Below are 16,880 nucleotides of genomic sequence, written 5' to 3'. Positions count from 1 at the left end.
GAGGCGTGAATTCCATGTAATAAGCACTATTAAATAGTGATGTATTACTTTCTTCATAGTACAGTATACTACCTATCACCCATTTCTCAGTCTGTACTTCCAACTGAACAGGGTATTAGAGTAAAGAATGGTTTTGTCTCAGATTGTAAAGAAAATAGGGAATATATGTATTTCTTCCTTAGATTCACAACAAAAACTTCCTAATAGAGTTGATTATCTTGAGCCTATAAGAGTCTGCCTAGATTTAATTATTTTAATGGTACTATAAAAGAAAAAGAGAGGAACTAACTTTTATTGAATGGCCATTATATTCTGCAGGATGTCGATCCACTTGACTTTCCATTGACTTGATGAAACTGTTTTGATTACCCGAAAGTGACTGGTAAATAGAGTTCTGATGGGCACTGGTGGCTCACGCCTGTAATCCTAGCTACTCAGGAGGCAGAGATAAGAGGATTACAGTTCAAAGCCAGCCTGGGCAAATAGTTCGGGAGACCTTATCTTGAAAAGCCCTGTCACAAAAATTGGGCTGGTGGAGTGGCTCAAGTTGAAGGCCCTGAGTTCAAGACCTAGTACTGCAAAAAAAAGCTGAGTTCTGATTGATATCCAGATCCTACTGATGCCCCAAATCCTGCTTTTTCCAAGGCCAGATATCTGGATAAGGGAGGCCAAGAAATTGTTCAAGGTTTTCCAGGTGTGACATTTGAAGTATTGTTCCTGGCTGGCCACTTCCAGGGGTGTCAGCTGGTGACTGCTGCTTTTAACTGTGTGAGAGTTGGGTGTGGTGGCTTCCACCTAATATCCTTAACTACTTGGTAGGCAGAGATTGGGAGGATTGAGGTTGGAGGCCAGCCTGGGTGAAAAGTTATTGAGATCCCCCCATCTCAAGCAATAGGAAAAAAAAAAGCTGGGGGTGGTGGCATGTGCCTGTCATCCCAGCTATGCAGGAAGCATAAATAGAAGGACCATGGTCCAGGTCAGCTAGCCATAAAAGCAATACCCTAGTCAAAAAATAACTAAAAAGCAAAAAGGGCTGGTGGTGTGACTCAAGTAAAAGAGCACCTGACCCACAACTGCTAGGTCCTGAGTTTAAACCCTAGTAATGTCAGAAGAAGAAAGAGGAGGAAGAGAAGGAGGAGGTGGAAACTGCTTGAGGCAGGTTTTCCCTTGGCCATAAGTTCCTTCTGTCCATGGCTATTTTCTGGTTTTGGGGTACAGCCTCATTCTTTCTACTCCCCTCATGACTCTGATTTCTGCCCTGCCTCCCAGCAACATTTTATGTGTGCTAGATTTGCATTGTGAACTGGTAAAGCCATATTGATGAGAGTTATATACTTCGTTTATTTCAACTTTGATCCAGTGTTTTGAACAGCCAGCAGAGAAAGTTTCCGGGATCCAATAGACAGCCTTTTGTAAGATTTAGGTTCTCTGGGCTGGATTCAGCCCTTACTCTTAGCAAGATGGCGCGCACGCATATGTGTGTGTGTGTGTGTGTGTGTGTGTGAGAGAGAGAGAGAGAGAGAGAGAGAGAGAGAGATAGAAAAAAGTGGGTGAGATTGAGAGTCAGACTAGTGGAGAATCCCTCTGTCCTCCCTCACTGTCTTAGTGTCCCTGGGCAAGTTACTTTACCTTTGAGCGCTCTGGTTATCCATCTGTAAAATAGTTGTAATACTGACCTCATGGGGTTGTTTATAACACCCAGTACTGTGCATAGCACGAGAACTATCTAACAAATATGAGGTATCTGCACCTGGACCTGGAAGATAATGTGTTTTTAAGTGTTTGTCTTCAATAAATGCATATTAATTGAGGGAAAGACTGATTCAATGAGCTTTTTCTCATATAAAGATAACATTTTCCCTTATAGCCCCAAATCTGTTAAATTCAAATAAAGGGTTAAGCCCTCTCATTTCCTTAACACCACTGCATGCTCTAGACTTGAACTCAATCTTCAATAGCTTGTTGGGTGCATTCCATACATCTGCTGTGTGCAAGCATTCTTCCTGCCGGATCTGGGGTACAGTGAGAGTCACATTTTGCCAGTAGGCTTAGGTATTGATGATTCCAGCACGACATTTATCATGACGTAGAGGATGCTTTTGAAATTGTGCCGAAGCTGTGGTGACTAATGTATCAGGTCAAGGCTGACAGCCAGAGAAAAGAACACTTCTCGGCTGGGTACAGACTGTGTTTCATCTCTGATTCCTCTTCTGTCTTCTGTGAATTCTTTGCTTCCTGATAAGGACTGGCCTTTCTCACCTGCATGCCCTATGAAGTCAACTGAACAGTTTTTGCATCAATGTTAAATGTGCCTGAACAAAGGCTAACAGTTTATGAGGATATGTGTACCAGGGTTTTACCTAGGTCAGTTCTTACACATATTGCCAGCATCAAGTGGGTAACTGTTCCTTCACTTTTAGTTTAACAGATAAAAAAGTGCTTTTTTTTTTCTTTAGATATAAGGCATACTTTTAAAATGGAAAAGTAAATATTTTAATTACCAAATGAGGGAAGACTTTGCTCTCTACAGAAATGTATGTTTTTAAAAGGATTATGTGTACTTTTCCTAAGATATCTTACGAGACCAATTAATTTGATTAATGAAAAACTTTGAATTATTTTAAGTGTTGTAATGGTATTAGTGTTTTAAAAGAAAATGTTCCCCAACTCAATTTATAATTGTGTTTGTTTTTGTTCTAATTCAACCATCTAAAAAGTAAGAAATGTATTACTTTTTAAAAATCTGCAAGTATTGGAAACTGAGGAATGATTGCCATTCAGTTTTGGTTGTTTTCTTATTGTCAGTATTGCTGTCCATCGTGCATGCTCTCTGTTTTCTGCTGAATTGGATTCTAATGATCAAGCTACATTTTTCTTTTCCCAAGCGCTTCTTTTATGACAGAAGTAATCTGAAATTTGTCACTTTCAACTAATAATTTGAAACACTGGAGATAGTCAGTACCAGCATGATACTCTTTCATCAGGACTTAGAAAAGTCTGGAAAATAATTTAGAAGTTTGTAGATGCCTTCTGTTATTTGACTTTATTTAATTTTTAGACTTGCCTTATGACCTGGGAAGAGCAGCTCTTATTCATACAACCTCATAAATGAAAGAACTAAAGCTTAGTTTTCAGGACTTGCACAAAACCATAGTACTGATGTCTCAGAGCTGGGGCCTTAGCCCAGTGCTTTATCCTGTTAAGCGGCTGACTCATTAAAGAGACTACATGCCCCACTGACATGGTTTCTTTGTGAGAAGAGGCCAGCTCTGTTCCTCGTGGCCTAAGTATTAAACAGTAATTGATAGTCATTATCTAATTATGGAGAAACTAACAGTAGTCCCTGAATACTTATGAGCTCTTCTCCCCATGTCTCTGCTTTTTTCTTTAAGAGCGTTTTAGCCTGTGGCCTCATCACATTATATGTGCTGTTGATGTGTTCTCTGTAGGACTGAGATGAAACGGATTGAGAGGAAGAAAGGCTGGAAAATGGTCTGTCCCTATCCATGTGCTGATGCCAATGAAGTTTACTGAATATGCTTATCACTGTCAAGTTTTTTAAGATGAGTCTGTGTTGAAATGTATTTCTCCTTTTAGAGACTTGGTTCAGTGCTACAGTTGGCCACATCTAAGGGTGGTATAAGATACTAAAGGATGAAGCTATCATAATGTGTTTACTGGAAAATTAAGAGACTGACAGTCTTGGGAACACAATAGGATAAAAAATGAGTGCTGGTGTTTGTGGAGTGAAGTTCTACTTTCTTTTTTGGCCTTCTAAGCCTTGAACTTAGTAATTTAGCTTTGCAGAGCTTAGTTTCAATGATGAGGCACACTTTCTATGGGTTTTGGAGCCTTTCCCATGTAAGAAATATCTGCTAGACATAGGTGGTGGCCATTTATTGGAAATGTTATAGAGTGGCCCAAAGCATGAAAAAAACCTTTCTTTTCAGATCTTTGTTTCTATAAATCTCAAGGGCATTTTTCTATTCCTCTTTCTTATCTTCTGCAAATTTAGATAACCTTGAAAAATGTACTGAGTAGTTAGCTTCTATTTCCACAGCTCTGGCTCTTACAGGGTAGAACTGCTACTTAGACTGGTTGCTATGCAACTAGGAAAGGAGTGCACAAGCTTTGTCACAAGCCAGCAATCAAATGAGAGACAATATTTTCTTTTGATTATGTTTTTTATTTTTTGACAGTTCTTGTTTTTGGTATTGTGTGTTTACATTCTCTGGGGACTTATTATTTGTAGAAATGCCTTTTTCAGAGACATTTTATTTTATTTGTTAAAGGCATTTTGGTTTGATCTTGCTACATAAAAGGGTGAGCCCTACCTCAAAAGCAGTAGGTGTTGAAATTAGACCTTGAAGCAGATAAAATAGTTCTTATAAAAATATAATGGAATCAGATACTGCTTTAGCTACTCCTTTATTAAGAAAGCATGCATGTAGCTTTGCACTGTTTCTATTACTTAATTTTATTTATTGTGCATTCTCAGACATAAATCAGTGACTCTGAATATGTATGTAGTACCTTTCTCTCTCCTGTCCTTGAACATACTCCCTGAATAGAAGACCATTTAAACCTTTGTAATCAGGATCAGTTCTGAGTGAATCTTTGAAGCCATCTTCTTTTATCATTCATACAGACCTTTATAGATTTTGTCTTTCAAATACTAACAAGCTCTCTCTTCACCAAATGTTTGAATAAGTCTTGTAACTAATGCTTGTACTTCAATTAACTATTTCTAATTAAACCTTGGGGTTTATTGAGTGAGACTCAGGATGTGCCTCAGAAATGTTCACAGGATTCTTACAAGTGGAAAAGAGAAGATGGGAACAAGAAAACCATACAGATCTTGTCCCACTGTCTGAGAGGACAAAAAGATGGATTTTTAGAAACTACGTATCAATGACTTTGATGTCAGTATCTGGCAAAATTGCAGTCAGGATTCTTGGACTAATAGCTTGTGATGATTTACATGAAGACGTGATAGGAGCCAATATGATTTCGGTCGGTAAAACTCATGTGAACTGAACCTCTTTTCTTTCTGATGGTTTCTCTATGCTAGTGTTTCCTCTTAGGCCATTAACACTGGATGTGGATTTTAGCAACACACTTGGTGAAATCTCTTACATTAATCAAACTTTCCTTAGTGTAACCTCTAACTTTCTTGCTTTATGTAGCACTTAGCATTTTTTTTCCTGCAAATTGCTATGTAAATTATTTAAAGAAATGAAACAGAACATCAAAACTGATATAATTGTATTTTAAACTCAGGGCTGTAATATTTGTATATAAACTTTACAATTTGCATTTTCCCTTCTTAATTTGGTTAATGACAGGGAAAGCATTTTTTTTTTCACTTCAAGTCAATATTTAGCACTTTTGCAGAGGCCATGCTCGCATTTTAGGGAAGAGTCACTCCAAGCATTCAGGATGAGCTATCTTTACCTTTTGTGCTCCCAAAGTAAGTGGGAGCTCCAGTCAGGGCTGCTGTCACTAACAGAGGTTTGCATATGACATGTCAGTGCATCAGTGTCTGTTGGAAGAAGGCCTGCACCTTGTGTTAGTTTCCACACTTCCTTTGAATTATTTGTAGAAAAGTGGAAGGGGAACTATTTAAAATCAAACCATAAGAAAGTGTCTGGGGAGTGATGATTTCTTTCATTTCTTCAATTCACAAGCATTTGCTGAGTAGGGCCCTTCATTGGTTTCCAGACAAGTAGGGCAGATGGGGTCCTGTATCACAGGCTAAAACTCTCATACTTACCCTTTTGTTTAGTTGCCTTTGGCAGACAGATGAAGCCCATTAATCTCTTTTGGGAAAGAAACATTTAAATATGTCAAATGAAGCATAAGAAAAACATTAATTATATTGAAATAGCTAGCAAAAAATTTAAAAATTGTGATAAAGCAGTAGATTTATTTACTAATGCTGCATTAATTAATACTATCTAGCAGAAGGTCTAATATCAGCTATAATTGTTGAAATCATGTGGAATTCAAGCCATGACATGAGATATTCATGTAAAGTAATTTGATTTTATAGGAATGTATCAGTTATTTTTAGTGGTGACAATATCATAGGCTCTGCTAATTCTACTGTGCCTTGTATTATGACTATTTTTACAGTAGAAAAAAATGCTAAATTTCAGTGAAGTGTTTGAGAAAAAAAATGTGCTTTTCTCTCATTCAATCTCTATTTATAGACTTATAGAAGGGGACCCCATACCCAACTTAACAACCCCTGTTAACATGTTCCCCATCCACACAAAAAGTAAAACATAATATTAATATAAGGTTATAGTATATTGTTTTCAGACAGTACACTCTCAGGAGTTAGGCTACTTGGAGCGTATTCCAATCGATATTTCTATTCAAACTATATTAAGCATGCATATTAACAGAGACAAATGAGTTTCAGATATGTATTTTCCATATGGCCTGGTTATTAAAAGGATAGAATGGTAAATCTTTACAGAATATGCCAAGTGGTTCGGCAATTTGCCAGGATTCCATTTATTGTTGGGGGAGGACAAGAAATGAATCATAGTTTTAAGTGGAGAAATTTCATCCAAACAACTTATTACAAGCCATGGGGAAATGCTCAGATCATTAGTGACTAATGATAGTAAGCATTCAGAAATTCTTCTGTGTAAGTCATACCCCTGATTTCACGGATACTTGTGAGATATAAATGAGTTAACACAAAGAGAACACCAAGAATCATGCCTGACACATAGGTAGTAAGTCCTGTACTAGTGCTATTAACACTATTACAGTATAAGATATTACTATAAAGTTTTATAAAAGTCAGCTGAGATTTTTTGCATATACAAGTATATGCACACACATACTCAGCCTTATTAATAAACAAATGATTGCAAGCTATACACATTGTACTTCCCCCTGAGTATGCAAATTACTAACACTTGCTTGGGATCATTCCATGCAGTTTCTATGTATTTTGTTACAATAAACTTTTTATTTTAGAATAATTTTAGTCTTCCTGAAAAGTTGAAAAATAATACAGAGCTGCTTAGGCTCTGTACCCACTTTTTTTCTATGGTAAACATGTTACATTACTTTGGCACATTTGTCAAAACTAAGGAACCAACAGGGATACATTGCTATTAACTGAACTCCACACTCTACTCAGATTTTACTTGTTTTTCCTTATGTCCTTTTTTGTTGTTGTTTCAGGATCCATATTACAATTAATTACCATGGCTCCTATAGTCTCCTCTATGCTGTGATCGTTTCTCATGTTTTTGTTTGTTTGTGATGACCTTGATTTTTTCTTTCTTTTTGGAAGTACTGGGGTTTGAACTCAGGGCCTCACAATTACTTGGCAGGAGCTCTACACTGAGGACACACCCCCAGCCCTTTTTGCTTTTGGTCATTTTTCAGATAGGCCCTCACATTTTGCCTGGGGCTGGCCTTGGTACCATGATCCTCCTATTTACATATCCTGAGTAGCTGGGATGACTGGCAAGTACTACCAGGCCTGGCTTCTTTGTTGATATGTCTTGTAACTTTTTGCCCAGGCTGGCCTCAAACCACAATCCTTCTCATCTTTGTCTCCCAAGTAGTTGAAATTACAGGTGTGAGCCACCATGTTTGGCCCAAAATGTATTTGCAGCTTTTATTTTTCTAACTACTACTTGGGTTTGAACTCATAGCCTCAAGCTTACTAGGAAGGTCCTTTACCACTTGAGCCACACCTGCAGACCATGATGATGGTTTTGAGGAATTCTGGTTAGATATCTGTCGAATGCCTCTCAGCTTGAATTTGTCTGATGTTTGTATTATGGCTACATTGGGTGATGTGTTTTGGCAAGCTTGACTGCAAAGGTGAAATGGCATCCTCATCACATTGTATCTAGAATAGCTACTGTCTACATGTTTGTCAGTGACGATGCAAACCTCAGTCACCTGAACAAAGGGTTGTTTGCCATGTTTTGCAGTATTGAGTTACTTTTCCTCCTTTTTCATATTGGGAACAAAATCACCAAGTACAACTCACTGAAGGGGTGAGAGGTCCAGTTCCACTTCGTGTGTATGTGTACACGTGCGTGTGTAGCACATACTCTGGCTCTACTGTTCTAACAGGAATTGTGGCCATCTCTTTACTGGTCTCCGGGCAGCTTGCAGAGTGACCTGATCAGAGAGGTTGCTGAATAAGTGTGATTGCATGGATGGACATTGTATTTGAAGGTGGACAGTATATAATCACTAATGTGCATTTGGCAGCATACCACATACACATGGTCTGTTTTATTTGCTTTGCATCTTGTTTGCAGTTCCTAATCTGAATGCTACCAATCATAAGGGGGAAAGAACACATTTGGCAGGAGAAAGAATTTATAAGGATTTCTCTGGATAAGTGTTACTAGATAGACATCTCTGAAATGAGTTTTTAGTTTCTAGTCCCGTAGTCTACTAAGAGTCTATAAAAGAACAGTTGGCTTAATGTTTCTATTTTTCCACATTTGGGGGCTGTCTTTAGGAGAATGCTAAAAGTTTTTACAAAAATATATTAAAATTACTACTTTTTTTAAATTAGAAAAATTCCATAATCAGTGTGAATTTTTTTTATGTGAGATTGAGTCAATGTTTTATGTAAATAGTCTTTTTTTTAAATAATTTACTGGTTTAAAAACAAATTTTTTATATATCTGATTTAAGGTTTGAGTTTCTAGTCTCCTAGTCTATTGGAGTGGTCTTTAAAGCAATAATTTATTAAATGTATCTGTTTTCTGAGGGTTCACTTTAGTGATGGAATTCTAATACAATGAATACATTAAAGTAGTTGCATTTTTTAAAGGTCAGAATACTTTTATGAATATGGATTCTCTTTTGTTTTTGTTTTTGAAACACAGTCTCACTATGTAGCCTAGGCTGGCCTTGCACATGTGATCCTCCTGTCTCTGCCTCATGAGTGCTAGGGATTTCAGGTGCAACTTCTTTTTTCTTTTCTTTCAGTGTTGGGTACTGAACACAGCATTTTGAGCATGCTAGACAACTGCTTTACCTCCGAACTGCATCCCCACTCAGCCCTTTCGTTTTTATTTAAATAGTCTTCCTGTGCTTTACTGGCTTCCAAAATGTTATACTTTTATGTATCAGATTATTAGATTTGCTTAAAGTTGAACATGTCCAATATCCTGTTGATTGTATATCAGGATGGTTAGAATACCCAATGGGGGAATTCTATGAATACCTCTTACCATTTGTTCCCAAACCACATCAGATTTAGAGAATAGGTAATCTGGAAAGTTATTCTTGACATGATAATAATAATGAGTTTGCTCTAGAGTTGGGTGTGGTGATTCACACCTGAAATCTCAGAACTTAGGAAGTTGAGGCAGGAGCATTGTATATTCAAGGACATCCAGGGCTATATATAGATATATTTAGCCAGACCCTTTCTTTAAAAAACAAACAAAAACATTGTTGTAATATAGCCCACAATAAGTTAGTGTGTGATATCTAACTGTGATAGAGTATAGGACTAAGTTTCTGTGCTTGATTAGGGCAAATATTTTTGCCACATAAAATATTACTCTTATTAATAATCGTAACAATGGACTATTTGGGGCATATTGTAATTTCGGTGTTGGTATTTCATTATTGTTGAGTGTTCAGCCATTTCACAGCTTGTTAAAGATCTATTGCAAGCATTTGTTTCTTCCTTGTGAGCAATTTTCCAGTATCTAATTACTTAGAGAACACAAAATTCATAGAACAAATTCACATGTTCAAAACTGACATTACCAGAAGTGCTATATCCTTGTTTGCATTACAGTCTGGTTCATGTCAGGAAAAAACTCATGTATTTCTCTTATATTTCTGTTTTTATTCCTTACTGAGCAGCTTAGCAGGGATGCTATACATGATATTGCAGGCATGCTGCTAGGAATATTAAAAAGGTTAAGAGCCTTGAGCTGAGGAATTATGTAGAAAGAAGCAATTCAGTGGGAACTGTCAATCTGCCCTCTCTTGCCTTTTCACTTCTTTGACTTTCTTGTTGGCAATATCTTGGAGAAAATGTGAAACTGTTTTACCTGTCATTGTTCAATCAATTTTTTCAATATTGATTTTCCAAGGATTTGAGTTAACAGGCCTTGTGCTTAATATCAAAGTCTGGACACTTAATTTCTTCCTCTATAATGGCTTATTCCCTCAGACACCAGACATTTCAATGAGGTCTTATTTGGTTGGAAGTAGCAGCAATCCAAAGGATGCTTGCTATTGCTAATAGCTGTCTGAAATGAGCAATTACCACTCCCTGCAAGGTGATTGCAAAGAAACTGGCCAGCATGCATTTCTTTTCTTATTGAATTATCATGCATTAATAATACAAGGGAATTTCATTATAATAATTCCATACATGCATACGGTGTATATTGACTATTTCACCCCCTCCATTATATTTCCATTCCACCTCTCTCCTTCACCCTTTTTCAAACAGTGAAGTAGAATTTGGTGGGTTTCATTATTCTATCTTCATATATATATATATATATATATATATATATGAAGCATTACTTCCATCCTTTTCACCCCTCACCCTCCTGCTGATTTCCCCCCAGATCATCCCCCCATTCATGTCCCATTATTATCATCACCATTTTAGGTCTAAGTTCCAGAAATGAGTGAAAACATGGGATATTTGGCCTTTGAGCTTGGCTTAGCTCACTCAGCATGATGATCTCCAGCTCCATCCATTTTCCTGTAAATGACACAATTTCATTTTTACACATGTATGTATATATATATATATATATAATATGTATATTTACATAATATTTTCTTTATCCATTAGTCAGTTGTTGGGCACCTTGACTGATTCTACAGTTTGCCTATTTTGAAGAGAGCTGCAATAAACAAGGGCATGCATGTTTCTCCCTTGTATATTGATTTATGCTCCTTTGAATATATGCCCAAGAGTGGCATGGCAAGGTCATAAGGTAGGTCTAGTTTTAGTTTTTTGAAGACTCTCCATACTGGTTTCCATAGTGGTTGTACTAGTTTACATTCCCACCAACAGTGTGTGAGGGCTCATTTTTCCCTGCATCCTCGCCAGCATTTGTTTGTTTTCTTGATGGTGACCAGTCTGACAGGGGTGGGAAGGGATCTTAGTGTAGCTCTGACTTGTATTTTCTTTAAGGCTAAGGGTCAGCATGCATTTCTTAGGGAAAATCAGTAGGACTAAGCCTTGTAAGCATCGACAAACTCTTCATAGGGAAACTGTTGCTATATCATTCCTATCTCCAAATAAAGGAATACCTGCAATAAATGTAGGCATCCTATGATTGTAAATTTTCTGTAGATAAATTACAGACCAAATGACAATGAAACATAAAATTCTATGTCTGCACTTTATTTTTTGTAGATACATAAATGTGTATTTAAAAAAAGGCATATTTCTTTATCCTTATAAGTAAAATGTAAAAAGTATGATAATAAGTTAATAACATTGGTTTTCAAATTGTGTGATATTGAATAATGACTTTTTTGGTGGTACTGGATTTGAACTCAGGGCCTCATGCTTGCTAGCAGGCACTCTACCACCTGAGCCACACTTCCAACCCCTTTTGCTTTAGCTTCTTTTTTAGGCAGTTTCTCACTTTTTGCCTAATGGCTGTAGTCTGCAATCCTCCTGCTAATGGCATCCTGTATAGCTGGAATGAGAGGCACATATCACAACACCCAGCTTATTTGTTTGGATAGAATCTCACTTTTTGCCATCCTTCTATCTGCCTCTTGAGTAGCTGGGTAATAGGTGCGAGGCATTAGGCCTAGCCCATTACTTAATGTTTTTGAAAGACTAAAATGAATCAGGTGTGTATGTACTTTGATCTAGACTCTTAAAAAAGAAGTTCAGAAAGTCTTTAAGTGAAAAGTACATTTATTTTAAAAGAAACACCAGAAAGGTCAAGCAGCATACATAGTATATTAAGTGTTGCATTGTTTGATAGGAGTGAAAGCGTCTGGGGATTAGCCTTAGAGTATGCTACTCTTTCTATGACTATCACTCCTGCTTCAACTATGTTTGGAAAAAACATTGGGAGGATTATAGAGAAAAAAATAGAAAAGTAGGCAGAAAGATTTATCTAGGTTGATGGACAGGTGAGGGAAAAAGAGAGAGGAGAAGCTGATTTAGACTTTTATTATGTTCCATATAACAATTTTAAAACATAATTCCTTAGTAAGCTTGAGTTATATAAATCTCTTTTATGAATATTAGTCATTTTCCCAATGTAGGATGTAGGGAAGAAAGCCTCTGTGGAATTATGCAAACAAGTGACATCCAAGTTTGTATTTTACAGCATGAGGAAAATAGACTCTGGTTTCAGGTCATCTTTTGTTAGTGTAAAAGTAAGTCTCATTATAATTATAATAGCCTTTTCTTCTCTATCAGTGAGCTGTAGAAAGCGAGGGGGTCATTGAGATATTCCCATATGTGCATCTTCTATACTTCGATCTTATTCGCCCTCTCTTGAATCAGAGGTTATAAGCCTTTCCCTTACAGAAACCCGTGTAGACACCTTCATCTTGCTCAGAATCCACATTTTTATCTGCAGAAAAGTAAAGCAATTACACCTTGAGTGAGGAAAACCTATACTTCCCTGAGGTTGCACCTTAAATATACTTCCCTGCAGTATATTTTTCTTAAAATACTTTCATCAAAATTACTTTGTACATACTTAATTTTCTTATAGTAAATCCAGGCTTGGCCCATCCCTTTTAGAGGTTTTAAAAGAAATTCATAAACATTTTTCATATTTGTGCCAATATTGTGAACCCAGAAAGCAATAGGAGCCTAAAACATTACAATTTCATCACTATATTTTTTCCTGACTTTGTATTTAAAGAGTTCATTTTCTGCATGAAAAAGATGCTGCATTTTAAATATTGACAGTACCTATCCTCACGTACTTGATTCTCTTTATAGTGAGTCCTTAGAGATGAAAGCCAGATATCCTGGGGAAATATCTATGAATAGCATTATACATGAAGCAACAATTAGTATATTTATTTTTTTTATTGTTGTGCTGGGATGCATTGTGGCATTTACAAAAGTTCTTAAAATATATCATACTTGAATTCACCCCCTCTATCATTTTTCTTTACACCCTTTCCCCCCATTCCTGGAATAGTTTCAACAGGTATCATTTTTCCATTTACATGTGTAGTCTGCACATGGTATGCACTGAAGGCCTGTGATCTTTGTGCATACATTCTAGTTCATAGCCCTGTTGAGTCTATGATCTGAAGTCATTTAGTATATTGTTGTCACCTGCAAATAAGAAACTGATTTTGCATAATTTAAGTAGAAAAAAAAATCCATTCAAAGGATATCTGGCAGCTTACAGAATTGAATAGAAGCCAGGGGAACAAGGCTTGCAATTATGGTAGAAACATGTATATATAGGCAAGCTATGTAACACAGCCAAGGTCATACAACAGAAGATAGTCTGGTTAGGACTTAACTAATGGAACTTGTCACAATCAATGCCAGAAACTAAACCCCACAACTGTGAATAACCTGCTACTGATCCTTTATTCCATGTCACTTGCTGCCTGGTACACATGTCCTTTGATGCATCTGTGATAATCAACTATTGGGTTCTCAGCTTCTTTCTCCATGACATTTGGCAATGATATTAACTATTGTGATGTCCTCTATCACGGTGAGCTGATCATAGTTCTTGCAGACTAGATGGGGGAACACAGCCAAAGAGTTGGTATAATTCTAAAATAAGTCACTGAATATGTTGCTGCTCCTCATTCCTGGTAAAGCAGATTACATTTGGTGTTTCTGCTTGCTAGGATGCAACATTTGCCCAGTCAGTACTTGGTTGGTGGATTCCAGAGGCTGGAATGACAAACAGATCTGACAAACAGATCATGTCTGGAATGATAGGTGAAGTACAGTCACCACTGAATTAAACATGTCAGCTGTAGTTCGTCAAGATCCATCTACTCTCCAGGAGTTAGAAATCGCCATCTCAGGTCTTTCATGCTGTCATAATTTCTGTCATCCCTTCAGGGATGTTGTATTACTTTAGTTACTATTTTGGTTATAAGGAAATGATTTAAGAGCTTCCACTTGGCTTTTCCTACCAAAATAACCCCTATCTCTTGGTTCAGTGGACTTCCTTCTTAGGAATACCTCTCTTCACTCTGCATTTGAGAACTGAGAAATACAGGATGGATTTGAAGTGCCACGGGCTTCATGTGAAATAGACTGGGTGAACACTTCATTTATAACTTGACCTCTAGAAACCTCCACCTTGTTGGACTGCAGTGGTATGTGCCCAGAGTTAGTGTTGGCTCAGAGCCAGTGGCCAATAATTCACAAGCAGCCTAGTCCATCCTCTCTGTCCATGTCTGCTAAATGACCACAAGGTCCTTTGTGGGAGCTAGGTAGAAGATTCATGAACTATGCTTGTGTCATTACTAAAGATATATAAAGGCTTTCTTAATGTTGTTTATCACTGTAAAGTTACTTAAACATGATAAAATAGAACCATTAAATCTGAACTAATCAATTATTAATTATTTGTGTGGATTGACTGGTGTTTCCATTTATTTAGACAGATCTTTTTTACAAGTAGTTCCTAACATGTGATTTATTTTTACTCCAGTCGAGAAAAGGTATAGAGTTGATACTTAATCCTTCTTTCCCCTCATCTGGGGAGGTGGTAATTTCCATTCCTGGCCAATGAATAGGAAGCCAGGAGTGAGAGAGAGGGAGCTGCCATAGTGTTTGATGCAACTCTTGAGTTGCAGCTGTGCAATGTTGATTTATTCTCTCTTTTGTCTTGCCTCTTCTCAGCATGCTCTGATGCTTTCTGCTGGAGAGCAGCATTGCTGCTGCTTGTGGCTAAGAACTCAGCAAGACTGCCTGACTGAACAGCAGCAGTACTGCATAATAGCTGTGTGACCTCACATAGGTTGTTCAATGTCTCTAACCCTGTTTCTTCATCTGTAAAATGGAGGAAATACTACTTGTCGTAGAGGCTTATTTGGTTGCAACCAAATAGTAATTTTTAACATAGCAACTATTCAATGATATTAGCTGATTTTTTAAGTTTATAAGAATTTTAAGAGTAGAAACAAAGGGTAAGTTTGTTTCTACAAGGGTAAGCCAAATGTAAATGCTTTTAACTTCCGAATTGGGTTATCTTCACTGTTGGTTTCCTTAAGAGTTCCATTATTTTGCATATATTTCTTAAACACATACTATGAGCAAGGCACCCGCTGTTTTTTACATGATAGGTTATTCATGCCTGCAGGTTGCTAGTTGATAATTGTTAGATGGGATGGAGTAGTGGAAGGCTTTGCTCTGAAAGTTCTGGACATGTAAAAATTATTCCCCTTTTCCCTTTCATTAGAGTCCTCCCACCCTAACTTCTTCAATGCACTAATTCTTTCTTTTCTTTTCTTTTTTTTTTTTTGGTGGTACTGGAGTTTGAACTCAAGGCTTCACACTTGCTAGGCAGGTGCTCTACCACTTGAGGCACTCCACCAGCCAGTGCTCTAAATTTTAACCCATGTAAAATCTTCAAACACCTTCAAACATTCAATGTCTATTGCATTGTTCAATAGAAATATAAATCACAAATATCACATACATACTTAAAGTTTTTAGTAGCTTCATAAAGAAATAAAGGGAATGAGATGACATTAATTTTAATTTTTAAATTTAATCTAAGATACCTGTGTTAGTAAGTTTTTTCATCACTGCCACAAAATACCTGAGATAAATAACTTAAGGGAGGAAGGATTTATTTTAGTTTATGGTTTCATCTGTGGGTGGCTAAATTCATTGCTTTTAGGCCTGTGGCAAGACAAAACCATCATGGTAGAAGGAGTGAGTGTAGGAAAGCTGTTCACCTTATAAGCAGCCAGGAAGCAGAGACAAAGACAGGAATCCTCTAGGAACAAGACATGCCCCCAGTGACCTGCCACCTAGAATCACGTTTCACCTCCTAATAGCCCATTCAGCATGAACTCATCAAAGGATTAATCCATTGATGGAATCGGTGCCCTCATGATTCAATCAACACTTAATAGTGCCACCAGCTGAGGACCAAGTCTTCAACCCATGAGCCGTTTTTGGAGGATACTTCATATTCAAAACATAACATCTCAACATATCACAAGTATACATTATTTTTGATGACCTACTTTACATGTTTTTCATACTGAGCTTTGGAGTCCAGTATGTATTTTACATTTATAGCACATTTCTATTCACACCTCATTTCAAGTGGTTGGTAACCTTGTATGTCTAGTGGCTACTATATTAGATGGCAGGGTCAAATTATGTTGCTGGATTCCAAGAAAGTTGCCCATGAAATCTTCATTAAACACCTTTGGAATATTCTCAGATCCTCAGCTAGGAGGAGAAATACAGAAGAGAGAGAATAAATTGAAGTTATCTAAAGTGCATTTTCAAAATGTGCATTTTACAAAGGCCATCCAAAATAAACATGCAAAAGAGTGTGTGGACCAAGGACCATGTGGACTGTTCTTAGAAATCCAAGTAGCAGCTAAACATTATAGGGAAAGATTAAATTGGGTGGACTTTAAGGAAAGTTGTATCTTGAGTTATTATTACTTGGGAATAAAATCAATAGCTATTTAGTAGTGATGCTGAAATCTTTAAAAATAGTCATATGAATTACCCATCGTAGTCAATGAAATCTTTTCCATTTGAGCCTTTGTAGTCAGAACATTTGTTGAACAGGAGAAATTGCAGGATGTTTTTTCTTTATGGTTGGGCCTGCCCACCAGTGTCTCTTTCTCCTTTAAACTGGTGATCTGGTCAATGAGGGCAGTAAGGCAGTTGTGGACATTAA

General features: G+C 37.1%; 1 protein-coding gene across 1 annotated transcript in view; it reads left to right on the top strand.

Annotated features, from left to right (window-relative positions):
• The window catches only part of Ank3 (ankyrin 3), a 618,024-nt gene that overhangs the window by 101,055 nt on the left and 500,089 nt on the right, over positions 1-16,880 (top strand). The window lies entirely within an intron of this gene.

This window comes from Castor canadensis, chromosome 7, assembly GCF_047511655.1.
Source record: "Castor canadensis chromosome 7, mCasCan1.hap1v2, whole genome shotgun sequence".
Lineage (NCBI taxonomy): Eukaryota > Metazoa > Chordata > Mammalia > Rodentia > Castoridae > Castor > Castor canadensis.
This window is presented reverse-complemented; position numbering and strand designations above follow the sequence as displayed.